At 54.8% G+C, this 13,476-nt stretch overlaps 14 non-coding genes across 14 annotated transcripts; all 14 read right to left on the reverse strand.

Annotated features, from left to right (window-relative positions):
- Window positions 1-140: 140 nt before the first annotated feature.
- Window positions 141-259, reverse strand: LOC126089367 (5S ribosomal RNA). Its single transcript, XR_007520695.1, has one exon. It is a non-coding gene; the product is annotated as a 5S ribosomal RNA (ribosomal RNA).
- Window positions 260-1,111: 852 nt separating this feature from the next.
- Window positions 1,112-1,230, reverse strand: LOC126089334 (5S ribosomal RNA). The gene has a single exon (XR_007520662.1). It is a non-coding gene; the product is annotated as a 5S ribosomal RNA (ribosomal RNA).
- Window positions 1,231-2,081: 851 nt separating this feature from the next.
- Window positions 2,082-2,200, reverse strand: LOC126088993 (5S ribosomal RNA). Its single transcript, XR_007520339.1, has one exon. It is a non-coding gene; the product is annotated as a 5S ribosomal RNA (ribosomal RNA).
- An 851-nt stretch (window positions 2,201-3,051) lies between these two features.
- LOC126089368 (5S ribosomal RNA) lies at window positions 3,052-3,170 on the reverse strand. The gene has a single exon (XR_007520696.1). It is a non-coding gene; the product is annotated as a 5S ribosomal RNA (ribosomal RNA).
- Window positions 3,171-4,021: 851 nt separating this feature from the next.
- LOC126089335 (5S ribosomal RNA) lies at window positions 4,022-4,140 on the reverse strand. Its single transcript, XR_007520663.1, has one exon. It is a non-coding gene; the product is annotated as a 5S ribosomal RNA (ribosomal RNA).
- Window positions 4,141-4,991: 851 nt separating this feature from the next.
- Window positions 4,992-5,110, reverse strand: LOC126089336 (5S ribosomal RNA). Its single transcript, XR_007520664.1, has one exon. It is a non-coding gene; the product is annotated as a 5S ribosomal RNA (ribosomal RNA).
- Window positions 5,111-5,961: 851 nt separating this feature from the next.
- Window positions 5,962-6,080, reverse strand: LOC126089466 (5S ribosomal RNA). Its single transcript, XR_007520789.1, has one exon. It is a non-coding gene; the product is annotated as a 5S ribosomal RNA (ribosomal RNA).
- Window positions 6,081-6,931: 851 nt separating this feature from the next.
- LOC126089337 (5S ribosomal RNA) lies at window positions 6,932-7,050 on the reverse strand. Its single transcript, XR_007520665.1, has one exon. It is a non-coding gene; the product is annotated as a 5S ribosomal RNA (ribosomal RNA).
- Window positions 7,051-7,891: 841 nt separating this feature from the next.
- On the reverse strand, window positions 7,892-8,010 carry LOC126089467 (5S ribosomal RNA). Its single transcript, XR_007520790.1, has one exon. It is a non-coding gene; the product is annotated as a 5S ribosomal RNA (ribosomal RNA).
- Window positions 8,011-8,861: 851 nt separating this feature from the next.
- Window positions 8,862-8,980, reverse strand: LOC126089404 (5S ribosomal RNA). Its single transcript, XR_007520731.1, has one exon. It is a non-coding gene; the product is annotated as a 5S ribosomal RNA (ribosomal RNA).
- An 851-nt stretch (window positions 8,981-9,831) lies between these two features.
- Window positions 9,832-9,950, reverse strand: LOC126088964 (5S ribosomal RNA). Its single transcript, XR_007520311.1, has one exon. It is a non-coding gene; the product is annotated as a 5S ribosomal RNA (ribosomal RNA).
- Window positions 9,951-10,801: 851 nt separating this feature from the next.
- LOC126089338 (5S ribosomal RNA) lies at window positions 10,802-10,920 on the reverse strand. Its single transcript, XR_007520666.1, has one exon. It is a non-coding gene; the product is annotated as a 5S ribosomal RNA (ribosomal RNA).
- Window positions 10,921-11,766: 846 nt separating this feature from the next.
- LOC126089339 (5S ribosomal RNA) lies at window positions 11,767-11,885 on the reverse strand. The gene has a single exon (XR_007520667.1). It is a non-coding gene; the product is annotated as a 5S ribosomal RNA (ribosomal RNA).
- Window positions 11,886-12,735: 850 nt separating this feature from the next.
- Window positions 12,736-12,854, reverse strand: LOC126088965 (5S ribosomal RNA). The gene has a single exon (XR_007520313.1). It is a non-coding gene; the product is annotated as a 5S ribosomal RNA (ribosomal RNA).
- Between the last annotated feature and the right edge of the window lie 622 nt (window positions 12,855-13,476).

The following is a 13,476-nucleotide window of genomic DNA, read 5'->3' on the forward strand; positions in this document are numbered from 1 at the left end:
CATTCTCCCTCAAACTGAGTTAATTACTGCATTTTCGTACCATTACAGTAGTTTAAAAGGCTTAAGGAAGCATCTTTGTCACAACAGAAAGGTAGTTTGAAAATTGGGCTGGCGACATAACAAAAAAAAAACAGGAAGGGAGCCAACAGCACCCGGGTTTCCCAGGCGGTCACCCATCCAAGTACTAGCCGTGCCCGATGATGCTTAACTTCGGTGATCGGACGAGAACCGGTGTATTCATCATGGTATGGCTGTTGGCGCTCATCTAATCTAGGAGCACGGCAGAATTCTCGTTCGGCTTTTCTCCCAACACACAAAATGTTAGTTTTCGGCCGCATTTGACGAAAGCGCTTCCTTCCGCAACCGCCAGTTCCGCGAGGACGGCGCGGGGAGGCGCGCCCGGCGTCCCAGCAGAGTGACGGCCGAATTGGCGGGCGCACCGCCGCGTGTGGGAGACGCACTGCTGCTCGTTGCACCCCCTGTCATTCGCTGGGCGCGTGCAGCCTTCGACACTAGCGGAGGACGCATCTTGTCCCTGGTGTTCAGCGGAAGGCCTGTGCGGGGTGTGGCAGTGTCGTGCTGGAGGGCCCACTGGTAGCGATGTGGGCTTCCTCGCCTCGCCTCGCCACGCCTCGCCTCGCCTCACACCAGGTGTCTGCGTAGTTTGCAATGCATTCGCACCATTCCTATACCTGTCCCTGTCCCCGTCCCGACTTGTCCCGACTTTGCTCGACTGCCGCTCGCTGCCGCTGGGGTCGTGGTCCATATGACAGCCCAAGCACGACAAACTTCTGCGGGACGAGACGAGACGAGACGAGTCGAGACGGCTAAGGAATAAATTCGTTTTTACAAATCAAATTTGGAACTCTACACTCCTACACAACAATAGGCGGTGACGTATTTCAGAAATCACCTGCCGATTCGTACTGTTTTGTCGTTTTCAAAGTCTTCTTGGCAAACTTGGTTAGCACATTCTCCCTCAAACTGAGTTAATTACTGCATTTTCGTACCATTACAGTAGTTTAAAAGGCTTAAGGAAGCATCTTTGTCACAACAGAAAGGTAGTTTGAAAATTGGGCTGGCGACATAACAAAAAAAAAAACAGGAAGGGAGCCAACAGCACCCGGGTTTCCCAGGCGGTCACCCATCCAAGTACTAGCCGTGCCCGATGATGCTTAACTTCGGTGATCGGACGAGAACCGGTGTATTCATCATGGTATGGCCGTTGGCGCTCATCTAATGTAGGAGCACGGCAGAATTCTCGTTCGGCTTTTCTCCCAACACACAAAATGTTAGTTTTCGGCCGCATTTGACGAAAGCGCTTCCTTCCGCAACCGCCAGTTCCTCGAGGACGGCGCGGGGAGGCGCGCCCGGCGTCCCAGCAGAGTGACGGCCGAATTGGCGGGCGCACCGCCGCGTGTGTGAGACGCACTGCTGTTCGTTGCACCCCCTGTCATTCGCTGGGCGCGTGCAGCCTTCGACACTAGCGGAGGACGCATCTTGTCCCTGGTGTTCAGCGGAAGGCCTGTGCGGGGTGTGGCAGTGTCGTGCTGGAGGGCCCACTGGTAGCGATGTGGGCTTCCTCGCCTCGCCTCGCCTCGCCTCGCCTCGCCTCACACCAGGTGTCTGCGTAGTTTGCAGTGCATTCGCGCCATTCCTATCCCTGTCCCTGTCCCCGTCCCGACTTGTCCCGACTTTGCTCGACTGCCGCTCGCTGCCGCTCGGGTCGTGGTCCATATGACAGCGCAAGCACGACAAACGTCTGCGGGACGAGACGAGACGAGACGAGACGAGACGACTAAGGAATAAATTCGTGGTTACAAATAAAATTTGGAACTCTACACTCCTACACAACAATAGGCGGTGACGTATTTCAGAAAACATCTGCCGATTCGTACTGTTTTGTCGTTTTCAAAGTCTTCTTGGCAAACTTGGTTAGCACATTCTCCCTCAAACAGAGTTAATTACTGCATTTTCGTACCATTACAGTAGTTTAAAAGGCTTAAGGAAGCATCTTTGTCACAACAGAAAGGTAGTTTGAAAATTGGGCTGGCGACATAACAAAAAAAAAACAGGAAGGGAGCCAACAGCACCCGGCTTTCCCAGGCGGTCACCCATCCAAGTACTAGCCGGGCCCGATGATGCTTAACTTCGGTGATCGGACGAGAACCGGTGTATTCATCATGGTATGGCCGTTGGCGCTCATCTAATGTAGGAGCACGGCAGAATTCGCGTTCGGCTTTTCTCCCAACACACAAAATGTTAGTTTTCGGCCGCATTTGACGAAAGCGCTTCCTTCCGCAACCGCCAGTTCCTCGAAGACGGCGCGGGGAGGCGCGCCCGGCGTCCCAGCAGAGTGACGGCCGAATTGGCGGGCGCACCGCCGCGTGTGTGAGACGCACTGCTGCTCGTTGCACCCCCTGTCATTCGCTGGGCGCGTGCAGCCTTCGACACTAGCGGAGGACGCATCTTGTCCCTGGTGTTCAGCGGAAGGCCTGTGCGGGGTGTGGCAGTGTCGTGCTGGAGGGCCCACTGGTAGCGATGTGGGCTTCCTCGCCTCGCCTCGCCACGCCTCGCCTCGCCTCACACCAGGTGTCTGCGTAGTTTGCAATGCATTCGCACCATTCCTATACCTGTCCCTGTCCCCGTCCCGACTTGTCCCGACTTTGCTCGACTGCCGCTCGCTGCCGCTCGGGTCGTGGTCCATATGACAGCCCAAGCACGACAAACTTCTGCGGGACGACACGAGACGAGACGAGTCGAGACGACTAAGGAATAAATTCGTGGTTACAAATCAAATTTGGAACTCTACACTCCTACACAACAATAGGCGGTGACGTATTTCAGAAATCACCTGCCGATTCGTACTGTTTTGTCGTTTTCAAAGTCTTCTTGGCAAACTTGGTTAGCACATTCTCCCTCAAACTGAGTTAATTACTGCATTTTCGTACCATTACAGTAGTTTAAAAGGCTTAAGGAAGCATCTTTGTCACAACAGAAAGGTAGTTTGAAAATTGGGCTGGCGACATAACAAAAAAAAAACAGGAAGGGAGCCAACAGCACCCGGGTTTCCCAGGCGGTCACCCATCCAAGTACTAGCCGTGCCCGATGATGCTTAACTTCGGTGATCGGACGAGAACCGGTGTATTCATCATGGTATGGCTGTTGGCGCTCATCTAATGTAGGAGCACGGCAGAATTCTCGTTCGGCTTTTCTCCCAACACACAAAATGTTAGTTTTCGCCCGCATTTGACGAAAGCGCTTCCTTCCGCAACCGCCAGTTCCTCGAGGACGGCGCGGGGAGGCGCGCCCGGCGTCCCAGCAGAGTGACGGCCGAATTGGCGGGCGCACCGCCGCGTGTGGGAGACGCACTGCTGCTCGTTGCACCCCCTGTCATTCGCTGGGCGCGTGCAGCCTTCGACTCTAGCGGAGGACGCATCTTGTCCCTGGTGTTCAGCGGAAGGCCTGTGCGGGGTGTGGCAGTGTCGTGCTGGAGGGCCCACTGGTAGCGATGTGGGCTTCCTCGCCTCGCCTCGCCACGCCTCGCCTCGCCTCACACCAGGTGTCTGCGTAGTTTGCAATGCATTCGCACCATTCCTATACCTGTCCCTGTCCCCGTCCCGACTTGTCCCGACTTTGCTCGACTGCCGCTCGCTGCCGCTGGGGTCGTGGTCCATATGACAGCCCAAGCACGACAAACTTCTGCGGGACGAGACGAGACGAGACGAGTCGAGACGACTAAGGAATAAATTCGTTTTTACAAATCAAATTTGGAACTCTACACTCCTACACAACAATAGGCGGTGACGTATTTCAGAAATCACCTGCCGATTCGTACTGTTTTGTCGTTTTCAAAGTCTTCTTGGCAAACTTGGTTAGCACATTCTCCCTCAAACTGAGTTAATTACTGCATTTTCGTACCATTACAGTAGTTTAAAAGGCTTAAGGAAGCATCTTTGTCACAACAGAAAGGTAGTTTGAAAATTGGGCTGGCGACATAACAAAAAAAAAACAGGAAGGGAGCCAACAGCACCCGGGTTTCCCAGGCGGTCACCCATCCAAGTACTAGCCGTGCCCGATGATGCTTAACTTCGGTGATCGGACGAGAACCGGTGTATTCATCATGGTATGGCCGTTGGCGCTCATCTAATGTAGGAGCACGGCAGAATTCTCGTTCGGCTTTTCTCCCAACACACAAAATGTTAGTTTTCGGCCGCATTTGACGAAAGCGCTTCCTTCCGCAACCGCCAGTTCCTCGAGGACGGCGCGGGGAGGCGCGCCCGGCGTCCCAGCAGAGTGACGGCCGAATTGGCGGGCGCACCGCCGCGTGTGTGAGACGCACTGCTGTTCGTTGCACCCCCTGTCATTCGCTGGGCGCGTGCAGCCTTCGACACTAGCGGAGGACGCATCTTGTCCCTGGTGTTCAGCGGAAGGCCTGTGCGGGGTGTGGCAGTGTCGTGCTGGAGGGCCCACTGGTAGCGATGTGGGCTTCCTCGCCTCGCCTCGCCTCGCCTCGCCTCGCCTCACACCAGGTGTCTGCGTAGTTTGCAGTGCATTCGCACCATTCCTATCCCTGTCCCTGTCCCCGTCCCGACTTGTCCCGACTTTGCTCGACTGCCGCTCGCTGCCGCTCGGGTCGTGGTCCATATGACAGCGCAAGCACGACAAACGTCTGCGGGACGAGACGAGACGAGACGAGACGAGACGACTAAGGAATAAATTCGTGGTTACAAATCAAATTTGGAACTCTACACTCCTACACAACAATAGGCGGTGACGTATTTCAGAAATCACCTGCCGATTCGTACTGTTTTGTCGTTTTCAAAGTCTTCTTGGCAAACTTGGTTAGCACATTCTCCCTCAAACTGAGTTAATTACTGCATTTTCGTACCATTACAGTAGTTTAAAAGGCTTAAGGAAGCATCTTTGTCACAACAGAAAGGTAGTTTGAAAATTGGGCTGGCGACATAACAAAAAAAAAACAGGAAGGGAGCCAACAGCACCCGGGTTTCCCAGGCGGTCACCCATCCAAGTACTAGCCGTGCCCGATGATGCTTAACTTCGGTGATCGGACGAGAACCGGTGTATTCATCATGGTATGGCCGTTGGCGCTCATCTAATGTAGGAGCACGGCAGAATTCTCGTTCGGCTTTTCTCCCAACACACAAAATGTTAGTTTTCGGCCGCATTTGACGAAAGCGCTTCCTTCCGCAACCGCCAGTTCCTCGAGGACGGCGCGGGGAGGCGCGCCCGGCGTCCCAGCAGAGTGACGGCCGAATTGGCGGGCGCACCGCCGCGTGTGTGAGACGCACTGCTGTTCGTTGCACCCCCTGTCATTCGCTGGGCGCGTGCAGCCTTCGACACTAGCGGAGGACGCATCTTGTCCCTGGTGTTCAGCGGAAGGCCTGTGCGGGGTGTGGCAGTGTCGTGCTGGAGGGCCCACTGGTAGCGATGTGGGCTTCCTCGCCTCGCCTCGCCTCGCCTCGCCTCGCCTCACACCAGGTGTCTGCGTAGTTTGCAGTGCATTCGCACCATTCCTATCCCTGTCCCTGTCCCCGTCCCGACTTGTCCCGACTTTGCTCGACTGCCGCTCGCTGCCGCTCGGGTCGTGGTCCATATGACAGCGCAAGCACGACAAACGTCTGCGGGACGAGACGAGACGAGACGAGACGAGACGACTAAGGAATAAATTCGTGGTTACAAATCAAATTTGGAACTCTACACTCCTACACAACAATAGGCGGTGACGTATTTCAGAAATCACCTGCCGATTCGTACTGTTTTGTCGTTTTCAAAGTCTTCTTGGCAAACTTGGTTAGCACATTCTCCCTCAAACTGAGTTAATTACTGCATTTTCGTACCATTACAGTAGTTTAAAAGGCTTAAGGAAGCATCTTTGTCACAACAGAAAGGTAGTTTGAAAATTGGGCTGGCGACATAACAAAAAAAAAACAGGAAGGGAGCCAACAGCACCCGGGTTTCCCAGGCGGTCACCCATCCAAGTACTAGCCGTGCCCGATGATGCTTAATTTCGGTGATCGTACGAGAACCGGTGTATTCATCATGGTATGGCTGTTGGCGCTCATCTAATGTAGGAGCACGGCAGAATTCTCGTTCGGCTTTTCTCCCAACACACAAAATGTTAGTTTTCGGCCGCATTTGACGAAAGCGCTTCCTTCCGCAACCGCCAGTTCCTCGAGGACGGCGCGGGGAGGCGCGCCCGGCGTCCCAGCAGAGTGACGGCCGAATTGGCGGGCGCACCGCCGCGTGTGGGAGACGCACTGCTGCTCGTTGCACCCCCTGTCATTCGCTGGGCGCGTGCAGCCTTCGACACTAGCGGAGGACGCATCTTGTCCCTGGTGTTCAGCGGAAGGCCTGTGCGGGGTGTGGCAGTGTCGTGCTGGAGGGCCCACTGGTAGCGATGTGGGCTTCCTCGCCTCGCCTCGCCACGCCTCGCCTCGCCTCACACCAGGTGTCTGCGTAGTTTGAAATGCATTCGCACCATTCCTATACCTGTCCCTGTCCCCGTCCCGACTTGTCCCGACTTTGCTCGACTGCCGCTCGCTGCCGCTGGGGTCGTGGTCCATATGACAGCCCAAGCACGACAAACTTCTGCGGGACGAGACGAGACGAGACGAGTCGAGACGACTAAGGAATAAATTCGTTTTTACAAATCAAATTTGGAACTCTACACTCCTACACAACAATAGGCGGTGACGTATTTCAGAAATCACCTGCCGATTCGTACTGTTTTGTCGTTTTCAAAGTCTTCTTGGCAAACTTGGTTAGCACATTCTCCCTCAAACTGAGTTAATTACTGCATTTTCGTACCATTACAGTAGTTTAAAAGGCTTAAGGAAGCATCTTTGTCACAACAGAAAGGTAGTTTGAAAATTGGGCTGGCGACATAACAAAAAAAAAACAGGAAGGGAGCCAACAGCACCCGGGTTTCCCAGGCGGTCACCCATCCAAGTACTAGCCGTGCCCGATGATGCTTAACTTCGGTGATCGGACGAGAACCGGTGTATTCATCATGGTATGGCCGTTGGCGCTCATCTAATGTAGGAGCACGGCAGAATTCTCGTTCGGCTTTTCTCCCAACACACAAAATGTTAGTTTTCGGCCGCATTTGACGAAAGCGCTTCCTTCCGCAACCGCCAGTTCCTCGAGGACGGCGCGGGGAGGCGCGCCCGGCGTCCCTGCAGAGTGACGGCCGAATTGGCGGGCGCACCGCCGCGTGTGTGAGACGCACTGCTGTTCGTTGCACCCCCTGTCATTCGCTGGGCGCGTGCAGCCTTCGACACTAGCGGAGGACGCATCTTGTCCCTGGTGTTCAGCGGAAGGCCTGTGCGGGGTGTGGCAGTGTCGTGCTGGAGGGCCCACTGGTAGCGATGTGGGCTTCCTCGCCTCGCCTCGCCTCGCCTCACACCAGGTGTCTGCGTAGTTTGCAGTGCATTCGCACCATTCCTATCCCTGTCCCTGTCCCCGTCCCGACTTGTCCCGACTTTGCTCGACTGCCGCTCGCTGCCGCTCGGGTCGTGGTCCATATGACAGCGCAAGCACGACAAACGTCTGCGGGACGAGACGAGACGAGACGAGACGAGACGACTAAGGAATAAATTCGTGGTTACAAATCAAATTTGGAACTCTACACTCCTACACAACAATAGGCGGTGACGTATTTCAGAAATCACCTGCCGATTCGTACTGTTTTGTCGTTTTCAAAGTCTTCTTGGCAAACTTGGTTAGCACATTCTCCCTCAAACTGAGTTAATTACTGCATTTTCGTACCATTACAGTAGTTTAAAAGGCTTAAGGAAGCATCTTTGTCACAACAGAAAGGTAGTTTGAAAATTGGGCTGGCGACATAACAAAAAAAAAACAGGAAGGGAGCCAACAGCACCCGGGTTTCCCAGGCGGTCACCCATCCAAGTACTAGCCGTGCCCGATGATGCTTAATTTCGGTGATCGTACGAGAACCGGTGTATTCATCATGGTATGGCTGTTGGCGCTCATCTAATGTAGGAGCACGGCAGAATTCTCGTTCGGCTTTTCTCCCAACACACAAAATGTTAGTTTTCGGCCGCATTTGACGAAAGCGCTTCCTTCCGCAACCGCCAGTTCCTCGAGGACGGCGCGGGGAGGCGCGCCCGGCGTCCCAGCAGAGTGACGGCCGAATTGGCGGGCGCACCGCCGCGTGTGGGAGACGCACTGCTGCTCGTTGCACCCCCTGTCATTCGCTGGGCGCGTGCAGCCTTCGACACTAGCGGAGGACGCATCTTGTCCCTGGTGTTCAGCGGAAGGCCTGTGCGGGGTGTGGCAGTGTCGTGCTGGAGGGCCCACTGGTAGCGATGTGGGCTTCCTCGCCTCGCCTCGCCACGCCTCGCCTCGCCTCACACCAGGTGTCTGCGTAGTTTGAAATGCATTCGCACCATTCCTATACCTGTCCCTGTCCCCGTCCCGACTTGTCCCGACTTTGCTCGACTGCCGCTCGCTGCCGCTGGGGTCGTGGTCCATATGACAGCCCAAGCACGACAAACTTCTGCGGGACGAGACGAGACGAGACGAGTCGAGACGACTAAGGAATAAATTCGTTTTTACAAATCAAATTTGGAACTCTACACTCCTACACAACAATAGGCGGTGACGTATTTCAGAAATCACCTGCCGATTCGTACTGTTTTGTCGTTTTCAAAGTCTTCTTGGCAAACTTGGTTAGCACATTCTCCCTCAAACTGAGTTAATTACTGCATTTTCGTACCATTACAGTAGTTTAAAAGGCTTAAAGAAGCATCTTTGTCACAACAGAAAGGTAGTTTGAAAATTGGGCTGGCGACATAACAAAAAAAAAACAGGAAGGGAGCCAACAGCAGCCGGGTTTCCCAGGCGGTCACCCATCCAAGTACTAGCCGTGCCCGATGATGCTTAACTTCGGTGATCGGACGAGAACCGGTGTATTCATCATGGTATGGCCGTTGGCGCTCATCTAATGTAGGAGCACGGCAGAATTCTCGTTCGGCTTTTCTCCCAACACACAAAATGTTAGTTTTCGGCCGCATTTGACGAAAGCGCTTCCTTCCGCAACCGCCAGTTCCTCGAGGACGGCGCGGGGAGGCGCGCCCGGCGTCCCAGCAGAGTGACGGCCGAATTGGCGGGCGCACCGCCGCGTGTGTGAGACGCACTGCTGTTCGTTGCACCCCCTGTCATTCGCTGGGCGCGTGCAGCCTTCGACACTAGCGGAGGACGCATCTTGTCCCTGGTGTTCAGCGGAAGGCCTGTGCGGGGTGTGGCAGTGTCGTGCTGGAGGGCCCACTGGTAGCGATGTGGGCTTCCTCGCCTCGCCTCGCCTCGCCTCGCCTCGCCTCACACCAGGTGTCTGCGTAGTTTGCAGTGCATTCGCACCATTCCTATCCCTGTCCCTGTCCCCGTCCCGACTTGTCCCGACTTTGCTCGACTGCCGCTCGCTGCCGCTCGGGTCGTGGTCCATATGACAGCCCAAGCACGACAAACGTCTGCGGGACGAGACGAGACGAGACGAGACGAGACGACTAAGGAATAAGTTCGTGGTTACAAATCAAATTTGGAACTCTACACTCCTACACAACAATAGGCGGTGACGTATTTCAGAAATCATCTGCCGATTCGTACTGTTTTGTCGTTTTCAAAGTCTTCTTGGCAAACTTGGTTAGCACATTCTCCCTCAAACAGAGTTAATTACTGCATTTTCGTACCATTACAGTAGTTTAAAAGGCTTAAGGAAGCATCTTTGTCACAACAGAAAGGTAGTTTGAAAATTGGGCTGGCGACATAACAAAAAAAAAACAGGAAGGGAGCCAACAGCACCCGGGTTTCCCAGGCGGTCACCCATCCAAGTACTAGCCGGGCCCGATGATGCTTAACTTCGGTGATCGGACGAGAACCGGTGTATTCATCATGGTATGGCCGTTGGCGCTCATCTAATGTAGGAGCACGGCAGAATTCGCGTTCGGCTTTTCTCCCAACACACAAAATGTTAGTTTTCGGCCGCATTTGACGAAAGCGCTTCCTTCCGCAACCGCCAGTTCCTCGAGGACGGCGCGGGGAGGCGCGCCCGGCGTCCCAGCAGAGTGACGGCCGAATTGGCGGGCGCACCGCCGCGTGTGTGAGACGCACTGCTGCTCGTTGCACCCCCTGTCATTCGCTGGGCGCGTGCAGCCTTCGACACTAGCGGAGGACGCATCTTGTCCCTGGTGTTCAGCGGAAGGCCTGTGCGGGGTGTGGTAGTGTCGTGCTGGAGGGCCCACTGGTAGCGATGTGGGCTTCCTCGCCTCGCCTCCCCACGCCTCGCCTCGCCTCACACCAGGTGTCTGCGTAGTTTGCAATGCATTCGCACCATTCCTATACCTGTCCCTGTCCCCGTCCCGACTTGTCCCGACTTTGCTCGACTGCCGCTCGCTGCCGCTGGGGTCGTGGTCCATATGACAGCCCAAGCACGACAAACTTCTGCGGGACGAGACGAGACGAGACGAGTCGAGACGACTAAGGAATAAATTCGTTTTTACAAATCAAATTTGGAACTCTACACTCCTACACAACAATAGGCGGTGACGTATTTCAGAAATCACCTGCCGATTCGTACTGTTTTGTCGTTTTCAAAGTCTTCTTGGCAAACTTGGTTAGCACATTCTCCCTCAAACTGAGTTAATTACTGCATTTTCGTACCATTACAGTAGTTTAAAAGGCTTAAGGAAGCATCTTTGTCACAACAGAAAGGTAGTTTGAAAATTGGGCTGGCGACATAACAAAAAAAAAACAGGAAGGGAGCCAACAGCACCCGGGTTTCCCAGGCGGTCACCCATCCAAGTACTAGCCGTGCCCGATGATGCTTAACTTCGGTGATCGGACGAGAACCGGTGTATTCATCATGGTATGGCCGTTGGCGCTCATCTAATGTAGGAGCACGGCAGAATTCTCGTTCGGCTTTTCTCCCAACACACAAAATGTTAGTTTTCGGCCGCATTTGACGAAAGCGCTTCCTTCCGCAACCGCCAGTTCCTCGAGGACGGCGCGGGGAGGCGCGCCCGGCGTCCCAGCAGAGTGACGGCCGAATTGGCGGGCGCACCGCCGCGTGTGTGAGACGCACTGCTGTTCGTTGCACCCCCTGTCATTCGCTGGGCGCGTGCAGCCTTCGACACTAGCGGAGGACGCATCTTGTCCCTGGTGTTCAGCGGAAGGCCTGTGCGGGGTGTGGCAGTGTCGTGCTGGAGGGCCCACTGGTAGCGATGTGGGCTTCCTCGCCTCGCCTCGCCTCGCCTCGCCTCACACCAGGTGTCTGCGTAGTTTGCAGTGCATTCGCACCATTCCTATCCCTGTCCCTGTCCCCGTCCCGACTTGTCCCGACTTTGCTCGACTGCCGCTCGCTGCCGCTCGGGTCGTGGTCCATATGACAGCGCAAGCACGACAAACGTCTGCGGGACGAGACGAGACGAGACGAGACGAGACGACTAAGGAATAAATTCGTGGTTACAAATAAAATTTGGAACTCTACACTCCTACACAACAATAGGCGGTGACGTATTTCAGAAATCACCTGCCGATTCGTACTGTTTTGTCGTTTTCAAAGTCTTCTTGGCAAACTTGGTTAGCACATTCTCCCTCAAACTGAGTTAATTACTGCATTTTCGTACCATTACAGTAGTTTAAAAGGCTTAAGGAAGCATCTTTGTCACAACAGAAAGGTAGTTTGAAAATTGGGCGGGCGACATAACAAAAAAAAAACAGGAAGGGAGCCAACAGCACCCGGGTTTCCCAGGCGGTCACCCATCCAAGTACTAGCCGTGCCCGATGATGCTTAACTTCGGTGATCGGACGAGAACCGGTGTATTCATCATGGTATGGCCGTTGGCGCTCATCTAATGTAGGAGCACGGCAGAATTCTCGTTCGGCTTTTCTCCCAACACACAAAATGTTAGTTTTCGGCCGCATTTGACGAAAGCGCTTCCTTCCGCAACCGCCAGTTCCTCGAGGACGGCGCGGGGAGGCGCGCCCGGCGTCCCAGCAGAGTGACGGCCGAATTGGCGGGCGCACCGCCGCGTGTGTGAGACGCACTGCTGTTCGTTGCACCCCCTGTCATTCGCTGGGCGCGTGCAGCCTTCGACACTAGCGGAGGACGCATCTTGTCCCTGGTGTTCAGCGGAAGGCCTGTGCGGGGTGTGGCAGTGTCGTGCTGGAGGGCCCACTGGTAGCGATGTGGGCTTCCTCGCCTCGCCTCGCCTCGCCTCGCCTCGCCTCACACCAGGTGTCTGCGTAGTTTGCAGTGCATTCGCACCATTCCTATCCCTGTCCCTGTCCCCGTCCCGACTTGTCCCGACTTTGCTCGACTGCCGCTCGCTGCCGCTCGGGTCGTGGTCCATATGACAGCGCAAGCACGACAAACGTCTGCGGGACGAGACGAGACGAGACGAGACGAGACGACTAAGGAATAAATTCGTGGTTACAAATCAAATTTGGAACTCTACACTCCTACACAACAATAGGCGGTGACGTATTTCAGAAAACATCTGCCGATTCGTACTGTTTTGTCGTTTTCAAAGTCTTCTTGGCAAACTTGGTTAGCACATTCTCCCTCAAACAGAGTTAATTACTGCATTTTCGTACCATTACAGTAGTTTAAAAGGCTTAAGGAAGCATCTTTGTCACAACAGAAAGGTAGTTTGAAAATTGGGCTGGCGACATAACAAAAAAAAACAGGAAGGGAGCCAACAGCACCCGGGTTTCCCAGGCGGTCACCCATCCAAGTACTAGCCGGGCCCGATGATGCTTAACTTCGGTGATCGGACGAGAACCGGTGTATTCATCATGGTATGGCCGTTGGCGCTCATCTAATGTAGGAGCACGGCAGAATTCGCGTTCGGCTTTTCTCCCAACACACAAAATGTTAGTTTTCGGCCGCATTTGACGAAAGCGCTTCCTTCCGCAACCGCCAGTTCCTCGAGGACGGCGCGGGGAGGCGCGCCCGGCGTCCCAGCAGAGTGACGGCCGAATTGGCGGGCGCACCGCCGCGTGTGTGAGACGCACTGCTGCTCGTTGCACCCCCTGTCATTCGCTGGGCGCGTGCAGCCTTCGACACTAGCGGAGGACGCATCTTGTCCCTGGTGTTCAGCGGAAGGCCTGTGCGGGGTGTGGCAGTGTGGTGCTGGAGGGCCCACTGGTAGCGATGTGGGCTTCCTCGCCTCGCCTCGCCTCGCCTCGCCTCGCCTCACACCAGGTGTCTGCGTAGTTTGCAGTGCATTCGCACCATTCCTATCCCTGTCCCTGTCCCCGTCCCGACTTGTCCCGACTTTGCTCGACTGCCGCTCGCTGCCGCTCGGGTCGTGGTCCATATGACAGCGCAAGCACGACAAACGTCTGCGGGACGAGACGAGACGAGACGAGACGAGACGACTAAGGAATAAATTCGTGGTTACAAATCAAATTTGGAACTCTACACTCCTACAC

This window comes from Schistocerca cancellata, chromosome 6, assembly GCF_023864275.1.
Source record: "Schistocerca cancellata isolate TAMUIC-IGC-003103 chromosome 6, iqSchCanc2.1, whole genome shotgun sequence".
Classification (NCBI taxonomy): domain Eukaryota; kingdom Metazoa; phylum Arthropoda; class Insecta; order Orthoptera; family Acrididae; genus Schistocerca; species Schistocerca cancellata.